This window comes from Acinonyx jubatus, chromosome C1 (genome assembly GCF_027475565.1).
Source record: "Acinonyx jubatus isolate Ajub_Pintada_27869175 chromosome C1, VMU_Ajub_asm_v1.0, whole genome shotgun sequence".
Taxonomy (NCBI): Eukaryota; Metazoa; Chordata; class Mammalia; order Carnivora; family Felidae; genus Acinonyx; species Acinonyx jubatus.
The window spans coordinates 162401297-162416479 of record NC_069381.1 but is presented as its reverse complement, the minus strand read 5'-3'; positions in this window follow the sequence as shown (position 1 = coordinate 162416479).

Below are 15183 nucleotides of genomic sequence, written 5' to 3'. Positions count from 1 at the left end.
CCGGAGGCCCTTTCTGAGTTCCTTGTCCCATGGGCCTCTCCATAGGGCAGCTCACAACATGGCAGCGGGTTTCTATAAGAGAGAGCAAGCAAGAAAGAGTGAGCAAGATGGAAGCTGCAATCTTTTAAAACCTAATCTCAGAAGTGACATCCTATTCCTTTTGTTTGTTGAAAGCAAGGCACTTGATCCAGCTCACACTCAAGGGGAGGGACATACACAGGGTTCTGGAATATCAGAAGGTAAGGATCATTGCCGTCATCTTAGAATTCTGCCCTATACTTAGCATATGCTACATAATAATGAAAAATAAAGAAGAGTACAATTCCAATGGGATATTTGAGAAATTATGTTTAGGTATATTTTATCTATTTGCATATTATATTTTTGTGTCAATATGTGCATACAAAGTATACAATGTGATCATATACTTAGGTAGAGCCAGCCAGGTTTTCTTTTTTTTTTAATTTTATTTTTTCTTTTTTAAAATTTACATCCAAATTAGTTAGCATATAGTGAAACAATGATTTCAGGAGTAGATTCCTTAATGCCCCTTATCCATTTAGCCCATCCCCCCTCCCACAACCTCTCCAGCAACCCTCAGTTTGTTCTCCATATTTATGAGTCTCTTCTGTTTTGTCCCCCTCCCTGTTTTTATATTATTTTTGTTTCCCTTCCCTTATGTTCATCTGTTCTGTGTCTTAAAGTCCTCATAGAGTGAAGTCATATGATTTTGTCTTTCTCTGACTGACTAATTTCACTGAGCATAATACCTCCAGTTCCATTCATGTAGTTGCAAATGGCAAGATTTCATTCTTTTTGATTGCCGACTAATACTCCATTGTACATATATACTACATCTTCTTTATACATTCATCCATCGATGGCCATTGGGGCTCTTTCCATACTTTGGCTACTGTTGATAGTGCTGCTATAAACATGGGGGTGCATGTGTCCCTGCGAAACAGCACACCTGTATCCCGTGGATAAATGCCTAGTAGTGCAATTGCTGGGTTGTAGGGTAGTTCTATTTTTAGCTTTTTGAGGAACCTCCATACTGTTTTCCAGAGTGGCTGCACCAGCTTGCATTCCCTACAACAATGCAAAAGAGATCCTCTTTCTTCACATCCTTGCTAACATCTATTGTTGCCTGAGTTGTTAATGTTAGCCATTCTGACAGGTGTGAGATGGTATCTCATTGTGGTTTTGATTTGTATTTCCCTAATGATGAGTGATGTTGAGCATTTTTTCATGTGTTGGTTGGCCATCTGGATGTCTTCTTTGGAGAAGTGTCTATTCATGTCTTTTGCCCATTTCTTCACTGGATGGTTTGTTTTTTGGGTGTTGAGTTTGATCAGTTCTTTATAGATTTTGGATACTAACCCTTTATCTGATATGTCATTTGCAAATATCTTCTCTCATTCTGTTGGTTGCCTTTTAGTTTTGCTGATTGTTTCCTTCGCTGTGCAGAAGCTTTTTATTTTGCTGAAGTCCCAGTAGTTCATTTTTGCTTTTGTTTCCCTTGCCTTCGGAGATGTGTTGAATAAGAAGTTGCTGCAGCCAAGATCAAAAGAGGTTTTTGCCTGCTTTCTCCTCGAGGATTTTGATGGCTTCCTTACATTGAGGTCTTTCTTCCATTTTGAGTTTATTTTTGTGTATGGCGTAAGAAATGGTCCAGCTTCATCCTTCTGCATATCATTGTCCAGTTTTCCCAGCACCACTTGCTGAAGAGACTGTCTTTATTCCATTGGATACTCTTTCCTGCTTTGTCAAAGATTAGTTGGCCATACGTTTGTGGGTCCATTTCTTGGCTCTGTATTCTGTTCCATTGATCTGAGTGTCTGTTCTTGTGCCAGTACCATACTGTGTTGATGATTACAGCTTTGTAGTATAGCTTGAAGTCTGGGATTGTGATGCCTCCTGCTTTGGTTTTCTTTTTCAAGATCGCTTTGGCTATTCAGGGTCTTTTCTGGTTCCATACAAATTTTAGAATTATTTGTTCCAGCTCTGTGAAGAATGCTGGTGTTAGTTTGATAGGTATTGCATTGAATATGTAGATTGCTTTGGGTAGTATTGACATTTTAACAATATTTGTTCTTCCTATCCAGGAGCATGGAATCTTTTTCCATTTTTTTGTGTCTTCTTCAATTTCTTTCATAAGCTTTCTATAGTTTTCAGCGTATAGACTTTTCACCTCTTTGGCCAGATTTATTCCTAGGTATTTTATGGTTTTTGGTGCAACTGTAAATGGGATCGCTTCCTTGCTTTCTCTTTCGTTTGCTTCATTGTTGGTGTATAGGAATGCAACCGAATTCTGTGCGTTGATTTTATATCCTGCAACTTTGCTGAATTCATGAATCAATTCTAGCAGTTTTTTGGTGGAATCTTTTGGGTTTTCCATATAGAGTATCATGTCATCTGCGAAGAGTGAAAGTTTGACCTCCTCCTGGCTGATTTGGATGCCTTTTATTTCTTTGTGTTGTCTGACTGCAGAGGCTAAGACTTCCAATACTATGTTGAATAACAGTGGCGAGAGTGGACATCCCTGTCTTGTTCCTGACCTTAGGGGGAATGCTGTCAGTTTTTCCCCATTGAGGATGATATTAGCATTGGGTCATATATATATGGCTTTTATGGTCTCGAGGTATGCTCCTTCTATCCCTACTTTCTTGCCGGTTTTTATCAAGAAAGGATGCTGTATTTTGTCAAATGCTTTCTCTGCATCTATTAAAAGGATCATATGGTTCTTGTCCTTTCTTTTATTGATGTGATGAATCACATTAATTGTTTTGTGGATATTGAACCAGCCCTGCATCCCAGGTATAAATACCACTTGGTCGTGGTGAATAATTTCTTTAATGTATTGTTGGTTTCAGTTGGCTAATATCTTGTTGAGGATTTTTGCATCCATGTTCATCAGGGAAATTGGTCTATAGTTCTCCTTTTTAGTGGGGTCTCTGTCTGGTTTTGGAATCAATGTAATGCTGGCTTCATACAGTTTGGAAGTTTTCCTTCCATTTCTATTTTTTGGAACAGCTTCAAGAGAATAGGCGTTAACTCTTCCTTAAAAGTTTTGTAGAATTCCCCTAGAAAGCCATCTGGCCCTGGACTCTTGTTTTTTGGCAGATTTTTGATTACTAATTCAATTTCCTTACTGGTTATGGGTCTGTTCAAATTTTCTATTTCTTCCTGTTTCAGTTTTGGTAGTGTATATGTTTCTAGGAATTTGTCCATTTCTTCCAGATTGCCCATTTTATTGGCATATAATTGCTCATAATATTCTCTTATTGTTTTTATTTCTGCTGTGTTGGTTGTGATCTCTCCTCTTTCATTCTTGATTTTATTTATTTGGGTCCTTTCCTTTTTCTTTTTGATCAAACTGGCTAGTGGTTTATCAATTTTGTTAATTCTTGCAAAGAACCAGTTTCTGGTTTCATTGATCTGTTCTACTGGTTTTTTTTGGTTTCGATAGCATTAATTTCTGCTCTAATCTTTATTATTTCCTGTCTTCTGCTGGTTTTGGGTTTTATTTGCTATTCTTTTTCCAGCTCCTTAAGGTGTAAGGTTAGGTTGTGTATCTGAGATCTTTCTTTCTTCTTTAGGAAGGACTGGATTGCTATATACTTTCCTCTTATGACCGCCTTTGCTGCATCCCAAAGGTTTTGGGTTGTGGTGTTATCATTTTCATTGGCTTCCATATACTTTTTAATTTCCTCTCTAACTGCTTGGTTAGCCCATTCATTCTTTAGTAGGATGTTCTTCAGTCTCCAAGTATTTGTTACCTTTCCAAATTTTTTCTTGTGGTTGATTTTGAGTTTCATAGCATTGTGGTCTGAAAATATGCATGGTATGATCTTGATCTTTTTCTACGTACTTAGGGCTGATTTGTGTCCCAGTATATGGTCTATTCTGGAGAATGTTCTATGTGCACTGGAGAAGAATGTATATTCTGCTGCTTTAGGATGAAATGTTCTGAATATATCTGTTAAGTCCATCTGGTCCAGTGTGTCATTCAAAGCCACTGTTTCCTTGTTGATTTTTTGATTAGATGATCTGTCCATTGCTGTGAGTGGGGTGTTGAAGTCTCCTACTATTATGGTATTACTATCAATGAGTAAAATAGAATTTGAAAAAGTATACACAAAAGTAAAGAAAATAGTAGAAAAAAATTAAAGAAAAATATTTTTAATAAAAATTAAAAATAAATATGATTTTTTTCTTTTTCTGTATTCAAGAAAAAGAAAAACTAAAAAGAGAAAAAAATAAAAAAACAAAAAAAGGAAATCGTTTGAAAATTTAAAAAAGTGAATACACTGTAGTAGACTAAAATAAAATGATGGAACTAAAATAGAATTTGAAAAAATTTACATAAAAGCAAAAAATATGGTAAAAAAAATTAAAGAAAAATATTTATAATAGAAATTGAAAGTAAAAATGAAGTTTTTCTCTTTCTGCATTCAAGAAAAAGAAAAGAAACAAAAAGAAAAAAGAAAAAGAAAAAAGGAAATCGTTTGAAAATTTGAAAAGGTGAATACACTGAAGTGGACTAAAATAAAATGATGGAAGTAAAATAGAATTTGAAAAAATTTGCACAAAAGTAAAAAATATAGTAATAAAAATTAAATAAAAATATTTTTAATAAAAAATGAAAATAAAAATGAATTTTTGCTTTCTGTATTTAAGAAAAAAGAAGTGTAAAAGAAAAAAAGAAAAAAATAGAAAGAAAATTGAATAGATGGACCTGCTAACAGATTGAAGTAGGACTAAAATTACTTTGTTTTCCCCTAGAAGTCAGTCTCCGTAGCGCTTTATAGTCCATAAACTAAGCCAGAGGTGAGACTTATGTTCTTGAAGAGCGAAGTTGGCCCAGTTGGGTGGGGCTCAGTGTAACAGCTCTGCTCTCCACTAGATGGCGCTGCTAGCCTACTGGGGTGGATTGTTGCAGCGCTCGTAGGTGCGTATGCGCATGTGTGGTAATGGTGAAAATGGCGCCATCCAGCTACCCACTCTGCTCTTCCCTGTCAGCAATCGCACACCTGTCCTCTGTCTTCAGCTTTCGTCCACTCCCTGCTTTTTCACTCTCCGTGACCAGGCCCCCGGCAGAACCTCTGTCCCGAGTTTTGTCTCAGATGCGGCTGTTTTCCCTGGCCCCTTACTTCTGAAGGACTGCGGCTTTGACCCGTTCCGCCCCTCTGTGGAGGGTCTCACTGAGCCGTGGCCGAATGAGCAATGGCAGAATGTCGGCTGCACCCAGGAACGCTTGCTGGACCCTGCTGCTGCCAGTGCCCTAAGACTGCGGCCAGGTGCCAGCCCGCCCCAGAAAAAGTTCGCGAGATAGTGTAGCAGCAGCGTTTCAGGGATTATGGAAAATCACAACACACATCTGGCACCAGGCTTCACCCTTACCGACCTTGTTCCAGCACCAGCGAATGCGGCCGTTTTCTGGGGTCTGCTGGGACCAGGTGGCTTCAACAGTCTCTACCAAATGTCCTTCCAGCAGTGGAACCGCTTTTCCCCATGTGGCCTGAGAACCTCCCAGACCCCACTCTGTTCCTGGGGATTTGCCCTTCCCACCAGAGCACTGCCAGGTAATGAGCTGCGGAGTTGCAGCCTTTGTGTTCCCCTTGTTTACAGTCTTAGTGGAATTTAAACCCTCTCCTTTCTCCTTTCTCCCTTTTTAGTTTAGTCCCTGTGGCTGCTGTTTCCAATTTTCCACTTTCTCTCCAGCTGCTCTTGGAGAGGGGTGCTGTTCTCGTATTCTCCCCCCCTCCCCAGTCTCCATCCTCGCTCTGCCCGCAAAGCGGTTCCCTACCTTCTGCGGCTTCTTGCTCCCCAAATTCACCTCTCCGCGCCGTGTACCTGCTGAATTCTGTGGTTCAGGTTGTGCAGATTGTTGTGTTAATCTTCCAATCAGTTTTCTAGGTGTGTAGGATGGTTTAGTGTTGATCTGGCTGTATTTCATGGATGCGAGACACGCAAAAACTTCCATGCTGTTCTGCCATCTTGGTTTCTCCCGCCAGCCAGTTTTTTAAGACTGATGGCTGAAAACATTATCCACCTGCATCTCTGAAGCATACTTGAGTCTGGACAAAGGCTTGGATCTGCCAAATGACCTATTCCTCTATAAATCCTGGAATAGCTGCTGGTCCTTTTTAATTTTCCTGTCCTTAAAAAAAAATTTTTTTTAAGTAGGTTCCACGCCCAACATGTGTCTACAGCTTATGATCCTGACATCAAGAGTCACATGCTGTACTGACTGTGCCAGCCAGGTGCCCGTAATTTTTTTCTTTCTAATTTTACAATATGCTTTGACTATCTTGTTGAAACCATGGGGCTCTATTTCTGAAATCCTCACTTTTATTTATTTATAACATTAAAAAATTTTTTTTAAATTAATTTTTGAGGGAGAGAGAGAGAGCTTGAGTGGAGGAGGGACAGAGAGAGAGAGGAAGACACACAATCTGAAGCAGGCTCCAGGTTCTGAGCTGTCAGCACAGAGCCCGATGCAGGGCTCCAACTTGGGAACTGTGAGATAATGACCTGAGCTGAAGTCAGACACTTAACTGACTGAGCTTATGAAAACTGACTTAAAATAGGTGCTTACAGTTAGGTGCTTATGGATAACCATGATGACCACTGTATGAATAACAATAGATCACTGTAAATGAGGTTGAGACTCAGTGTCTCTGGGCAGTTGGGTAATATTTAGGTACTCCCCTCCCACCCCCAGGCATTAGGTGGATTAAAAACCATTGGTCCCAATGGCACCCATTGATCACGGGTACGCACTGCTTCAGGGATGAACTGGGGCTGCCTCTGGACAGAGTATTTTTTTTCTCTAACTCTGGTGTCTGTGAGGTGGCCTACCTAATTTAGGTGTTCTAGACCTTCCTGGACTCACCATGAGAATGACATCAAAGGTCCTGAGTCTGACTGGTTGTTGAGGGTACAGAGGAGAGGAGCACCTGGTGTAGCACTGGCAGAGGTAACGCTAGTCCAGAAGGAGCAATTTGCATGTCCAAATCTGTCCAACTCTAGATGAAGGTACAAGAATAATTAGTGTGTGTGTGTGTGTGTGTGTGTGTGTCTGGCTCTAAAGGGCAAACTTATAACTAACAGGCCAAAGTTATTAGAAGGAGAATTTCCACACTACACGCAGAGGTTTCTAACAGTTGAAAGTGTTAAAAAGGAATGGGCCACCTAGTAATGTAGTCACTGGAGTCTGGAAGGCTGTTCATGAGTCAGGGCTGTTGTATGGAAGGGTAGTGGACAATCATGAGGGGGAGTGGGAAAAATGAATTCTAGAATGGGTGGAGGGGCAGGGAATTGGGCGTATAGATGTTTTATTAGTGGAGTTCAGAAAGAAAACCTGGAAAAACGAGGCTGGTATTAGGAGGGAATGGGATAAAGACCACCTGTGTGTGGGGCCTGAGAATATATTGGATACGTATGATCTTTCCCAAATCTTGCCTTGTGGCCTACCGAATATTTTGACTTTCTAACTCTAAGAATCTGTGAAAGAATACGTATTCCTGGTGGATTTGTAAAACCACCCAAATCCAACAGGCCCTATTCTTAGTTTCCGAGACCACCTTTCAGATGCATTCTCTTGGTACAGTTATTTGAAGATCTACTGACTTTGTTTCATTATTGGAACTTTTCTAGTGACTTTAATGTGGGGGAGGGGGAAGAAGGAATGACAACAACAAAACGAAAGCCACAACAGCATGATTTATTACAGGACATATTTCTCAGAAGAGACAAAAACAGCATCAATGAAGAGCAATCATAGGAGGGTCACAGTTGTCGCAGAATCACCTGAGCAATTCATGGAGGTTGGCTTCATATAAATAGCTGCAGAAAAGCAATTAAATGATTTTCTTCATGCTCTTTGGGTGAGACTGTGTCTAATCTGATGCAGTTGCTCCAAAGGAGTGCTGCTAATGACATCTACACCAAATATCAGTTCAATAAATTGCTTCCCTTCATTAATCTGAGTGTCAGTGTCTGCATTAATGGCATTTGCACAGCAGAAGGTCTCAGGGAGAGATAATAAGGACGTGCTTTTAGTAACATGTGAGGGTGGCTTTGTAAAAACAAGCAAATATATAGCTTGTCCTTTGACTCTGGTGAATCAAAATCACTTCATTTATTCATTCTTTCACTCCACAATTACTCTTTGAGTGACTACTGTGTGCCTGGCACTGTGTGAGGTCCTGAGGTCCTTACATTCATGAACAGAAGTCTTTGGGGAACTTAGTCAGTGGGAGACAGAAATCATCCCCCACATATATGATGAACTGGGATGAGAGCTATGAAGGAAAAGTACAGATTTCTTTGAAAGAGTGTAACGGGAAACATAGAGATTGACTGTTTTTCTAGAAAAACCTGGGCTTCAGGCTGGAAGAGCTTGTAATATTATATGGGTGATGGTGGCTGTCTTTGGGAGTCTAGATAGAAATGAATGCTATGTTTCCATCAGCATAACATCTCAGCGGGACTGTTTCAAGAAAGTGGAAATTTCCTTGTATCGACTATTGAATAACAGAGTTCTGGCTACAGCCTATGGGTAACAATGACCATTTGTGTAAATAACAGTAGGTCACTATAAATGACACAGTGTCTCTGGGCAGTTGGATAATATTTAGGCACTCCCCTCATACCTCCATGCCTTAGGTGGATTAAAAACTACCAGTCCCTATGGTGCCCACTGACTATGGATATGCATTGCTTCAGGGATGAACCTGGTTTGCCTTTAGACAGAGTATTTCCGCCCCCCTGGTAGCTGTGAGGTGATTCACTTGATTCAGGTGTTGTAGGGCTTCCCAGACTCACTCTGAGAATGACATCAAGGTCCTGAATCTGACTGGTTGTCAGCGGTTGCAGAGGAGAGGAGCAGTCTGGCTTAGAATGAGCTGCAGTAATGCTGGTCCAGAAGGAGCAACTTGCATGTTCAAGAAAATGCCACTCACTGGTGGGAATGTCATAGCACCTGGAGAGCTCATAACATAGCATAAGAATATGCCTATACCATTTCTGCCTCTGTCCCATTTAGTGAGGGAGTCATTATCATGTGTTGTCATGTGACTTGAATGTAGAATCATCAGCATGCTCATCCTCATGACTATATTTATTGAAATCTTGTATGTCAGGCACTATTTTAAATTCTATCAATTATCTATCTAAGATCTCACTTCATTCTCACAGTTGATCCCCAAAATGTGACTTCCAAACACTGGAGTTTTCACATCCAACCTCATTATCAATGAGAAGATATCTTCTAGTTTCTAAAAGAAAGGAGTTAATAATTTTAAATACAAGGTGTCCTCTCCCCACTCCCACCCCCCGACCTGTCCACCTGTCTCTTTAGAAAGTTATCCAGAATTTGACTGCCATATTTGACTTCAAGGGCAGAGTAGTTTGAGGGCAATCTGCTATGTTCTTTCAGTCCACAGATCCTGCTATGTTCTTTCAGTCCACAGTTCTGAGGTTGTAGGGACTGTAAGCTTCATGAGAACAGACATTTCATCCACTTTTCAGTGCTTTTCCTCCACTCACTAGAAAATGCTTGGTATGTAGTAGGGGCTTAGTAAATATTCTCTGATCAAAAGGAGATACTTTGTTGAATTACAAAAGGAAAAATCTAGGCTTTCTAATTAAGACTGCTTCTGAATCACTGTGTAATGTTGGGCAGGTCCCCTAATATTTCTAATTTACCCCTTGGTTTGGTGAGAAATGAAATAGTGGTTGGAAGCCTCATGGAGCTGAGAAGGTAAATGTTTGCTTAAGAACTAAATATTTTTCATTGATTCTTTGAAGGTAAGTGAAACAAGCAAAAGTCACCAAGTGACCTTAATGTTTTGGTATGTGTTCATCTGTGTTTTACTATAACGCATGTCACCTGAAAAGCTGTATGCCCTAAATCTTGCTCTTCTTCACATTCGCGCTGATGGTGGTGAAGATAAGGGATGTCGTCAAGGCATTTGTGCACATGCTTGGTATCTTTCAGCTTAGCAAGTACTAGCTTGGAATCCTCAGTGCCAAAAAGATGTCATCAGCCCCCACTATTTTATGAGCCTCTTAAAAGGGTGAGTACCCAGGAATGATACTCAAGCAGTTTGTCAGGGCACTGTGCTATAACTACCTTGAGGAGCTGCTTCTTGGACCGAAATCAAATTGCAACGGCTCCACACAGCCGACGGAGGTTTTAATATCAGTCCAGTCCATCACCCACAGAGAACACTATTAATAACCAGGTAAAAGCCTTTGTGTATAAGCCGATTCCATTTACAGTTATATCATGTCAGGCGGATGTCAGTGTCCTATCTTGTCTTAGTCATAATGATGGCTAATATGATCCATACAGGATAATAGATGGGGTGGGAAGGATTACGGAGTTAAAAATCAATCAGGGCTTCTCATACATTTCTATGCTTTTGTGGCTGGTTAAATCATCAAAGTCTGAAGATTGATTTTTTTGCTTTAGTAATCAATCCTTCACAATCTGTTACCTTTTCCCTCCTCCTTCTCCCAACCTACTGTTGTTTTTTTGTTTTGTTTTGTTTTGTTTTTAACATGTAGACAAGAGTTAAATTCTTCTCTGGATAAATACAGAGATGCACTCTGCCCCAGAGGGAAGATTTATCACATTTTGAAGGCAGAGCTGAAAAGTTGTGCATGCTACTGTACTGGACAGGCAAGATATGGGGATTGATAAGTATGAAGTAGTTTTGTTTTTTTTTTTCCAGAAATAAGTCATTTATACTTGGGTATTTGGCATTTTATTTTCATCAGCTAAAGCAGAGGCTCAGTTTATATCATCAAAGGAAATCTGAGCATAACATTTATACAGTGAGACAGATCAGCATGAAACACTGGCATCCTTAAACACTGAACAGCAACCGGCCAGGTCCCCTTGGCTTGGAGATATATGATACATATGTATGTGCATATTCACCAAGGTTCCAACACTCAACAATAAGAGTGCTAATTTGATACAGAAAAACTCAAAGGGGAAGCCATATATCTGTTATTACTGAGAAGTCAGAACTTTTTGGACAAAAACTATAAAGATTCAGGCAATTGTCTCAGAGCAGACTGACAGCCTTAAGTAGGTACATGGGGAGTAATTAGGGGAGAGAGTGGGACATTGAGATGGACAAGAAGTGGGACGGGAACCCTGTGATGGCCCCATCTGGGAGGACAGCCAGTGTGTCCACACAACTTGTGACATGGAGGTACTATTACTTGTACAGCAGTTGGTGTCAGGGAAATCCAACATGGAGTAACAGTGTTCCATAGGTGTAGGAACATAGGAACCCGAAGGAGCCATTCATCCATTCACTAACCATAATATTTCATAAAACAGCCACTCTGCTGGGACCAGCAGATACACATGGACATCCTCAAAAAGCTCACTGCCTTGTGGGGAAAAGAATATTAGCAAATAATTTGGCTAATTATGGAGGTAAACACAATTGATGGGTACAAGAGACCTGGCATTCTGAGCAGCGGGGCAGACAGGAACCATGCATCCTCATTTACTCTGTATGGACCAATATTTCCCTCTGGTCCACAATGAATCCTGACAGGAGGTTGGAGGGTGAGGTAAATATATTTATTTCCTCAAGGACCTTCAAAAGTGGGGCCACAACCAGACCTAGGCTATGCCCCCACTAGGTCTTACTAGCATAACGTGACTGTGCCCCCTGCCCAAAGGTCAGAGCTTCTCTTGAGGCACCCATCTTTGCATATTTCCTCCTTCTGGGTTCCAGTAGCCTTCCTTCCCACTCCTTTTGAGCCTTTGGGTTAGCAGCCACAAGCTATTACACTATCCCTTGTGGTTTCTTTATACTCAATTCACACATTTGTGAATTGTCACTTATTAAACTTCCCTCAAATTATCTTGATTTTGGCACTGCTTCTTGCTGTGACCCAGCCTGATACATATCTCAATTTCATCTCTCCCTCTCCATCTCCTCTACCATCACCTAATCCCTCAAGTTTACCACACCAACCTCCTAATTTACTCACTGATTTCATTCTTGTGTTCCTACAGCCTACACATTACACAGCAGCCAAAACAGTTTTTTAAAAACAGAAATCAGATCATGACAATCTCCTGCTTAAAACCCTACTTAAACACTTGAAGACCAGGACTTTTGTAAAGTTCTACGTTCTTACTGAATTTAGGATGCCCTTCATGAAATAAATCCTTCTTTCCACTCTGACCTTCTCTATGACCACTCTCTGCCTCAGAACTGTGTTGTTCTAACTACCCTGGCCTTCCCTGATCACTCAAGTACTTTGATGGTTTTCTTCCCTAAACATCAAATGTCTGCCCCTTCTACCATCTATTCTCAGAGAGGTCATGCATGACCACCAACTATAGTGGTTAACCAGTCATTCTCTACGACATCAACTTTTTTTTAATTTTCTGCATATCTTCCTGCCTAACTGCTTCCCTCCCTTTATCTTCTCTCTATCCATCCATCCATCCATTCATGTATCTATTTACTTGTTTATCCATCCTCCCACTAGAATGTAAAATCTATTGGCATAGGGAAATTCTCTCCCATGTTCTGTACTGTATCTCTACCACATCACACAGTACCTGATACATAGTAGGCCCTCAATAAATATTTATTGAATTAATAAATGAGCAGATCAGAGAACCATGTCCTAGAAGGAATAGAGAATGAACCAAGTTTCTAAGGCAGAGAGTCAAGCAGGAAAAATAGAATCATTGGACTCCTAGAACTGTAGAACTTGTTAGGACCAGATAGAAACCACTTTGTGGAATGGGGTCATGTGTAATGATCAGATGAGAATTCCAGGGTTGTGGCAGGGTTGGAGTTTTTCATCTTCTGTGTGTGTGTGCCATGAACCCCTTTGGAAGTTTGTCTGATGAAGCCAAAAAGCCCTTTCTCAGAAAAATACTTTTAATTCATAAAATAAAATGTCTAGAATTACAAGGAAAACCAGTTATATTGAAACATAGTTATCAAAGTCTTCTAAAAATTATGATATAGTAATTTTTAAGTAGAGGAAGTAACAAATCTTCCTCTACTTATGATGAGGTTACCTCCAGATAAATCCTTTATAAATGGAAAATATCTATGTAAAAAATGCTCTTAATACACCTAACCTACCAAACATCATAGTTTAGCCTAGCCTACCTTAAATGTGCTCAGAACACTTATGTTAGCCTACAGTTGGGCAGAATTCTCTAACACAAAGCCTATTTTATAATAAAGTATTGACTATCTCATGTAGTTTATTTAATACTCTACTGAAAATGAAAAACAGAATGGTTGTATGGGTACAGAGTGGTTTTAGGGTGTGTCAGTTGTTTATCCCCCCACGATGGTGGGGCTGACTGGGAGCTGGGGCTGCTGCTGCCCAGAATCACAAGAGAGTATGTTATTGCATATTGGTAGTCCTGGAAAAGATCAAAATTCTAAGTTTGAAGTTTGGTTTCTAATGAATGCGTATCTTTTACACACTGTCATGGAGTTGAAAAATTGTGAGTTGAAACGTTGTTAAGTTGGGGACCATCTGTATATGCTTTATTAACAGATAATAAAATCTAGCAATGTCTCTGATAACCACCAGAATTTTGATGTAGTGATGAATGTAGATGGTATTTTAAGATAGGTACATCAACAATAATGGAGATATGAAAATATATCTGATTTCTGTAAGTCCTGTATGTGCTAATTCTGCTCTGGATTGTTGTCTACATTCACAACCTAAGGAAATACTGAATTTAGTGAAGATAATTTTTTTCTCACCCAAGTTCACAGACATCCTGAAGTCTATCCATTGACCCTTGGGAGACTGTTTGGAAGCTTAATGGGTCTGGGCTTGGAGGTAAAAGTCCAAGTAGCTTCTCTAAGGATGGCTGGGGGCTGGCAGAGACATGTGCTGCTGTCAAAACATGGCTTTATGAGAGCAAGCATGGCCTGAATGACCCCAGCATGGTCAGAGATTGGTGAACCTCAAAAGAGCTGAGGACCTAAGGATACTTCCTTGAACCAGATCCAAACTGTGATCCTTTTAAAGACTGAATTTCTCTGTTGGAATCATGAAAGAGAATACCTTCTTGTGTGATGGTTAGGGCTCCTGCTTCCCAGTGATTGAAGAAACAGTTTAAGGAAAAGGCTTCACATGGTATCTCTGTATTTCTCGGGTTCATTTTTATTTCCATGCACATCAACACTGGGAAATGAAATCCTGTGGTTCTGCAAGACATTCCACACATATTTGCCATAAAAAAATCCTCCTTTAAGAGTGTTTTAGAGTAAGGCATTGAAACTCTACCATTAAATGGAGAATGCCTAAGCACTTACAGATGGGGTACCTTAGGTTCATTCATTACATTTATTATCTATAGACTCTCCCCAACGTAGTTTCTTCTCTAACCACATTGGTTTGGGATGTGAGAACTACGTCTGTAACTGATCAGAGTTGGAGATGCTGCCACTTGCCCCATTTAGGAGGTGGTTCACTTGAATGTGCCCCCTGCTCCTGGCTATAAGGAGACAAACCTAGAGCAAGACAGACTTGCAAAATATAGACTTGTGGCTTATTACTTGTCTTGTTAATTATCAAGCAGAGAGCTTTAATAGAATGCAGGTTTCTAGTACATGAAATGCCTGCAAATAATGGAGGTTCTTTGCCATGTATTTTGTGGAACGTGACACAGAAGTCTACAGCTTGGGAAAGCACGAATTTGGCCCATGATAAGATTGATTTGATCTGGTCAAAAGAACAGAAGAATTTAAATCTAGGCACGGAGTAATTCAAAGGACCATAGAACCTTCATGTCTACTGGACCAAAGAGTTCTTTGGTGTGCAAAGCTTAGAAATACTTCAAGGCTTTCTTCTTGCATGCTGCCTACCCACTTGTCCTATGGTAGGAGGGTTTTCCAGGGGTAACTAATTCTAATGCTTTGTGACAGATCTTGGCTTTGTGGCAGGTTTTCAAGTGGATTTGAAAGGCTTTGGGTTGTTGAAATAATTCACTACAATGTAGCTTGACATGTGACATCTTATTTTATTAAGCAGAGAAAGTGGAATGGAAATCAAGAGCATGAAACATTCTTTGCTAAAATAAATCAGCAATAATTCCCTATAGGTTTGAAGTAGAAGTGAGGTTTAGTCTTATACGCCCGCCCTTATGAC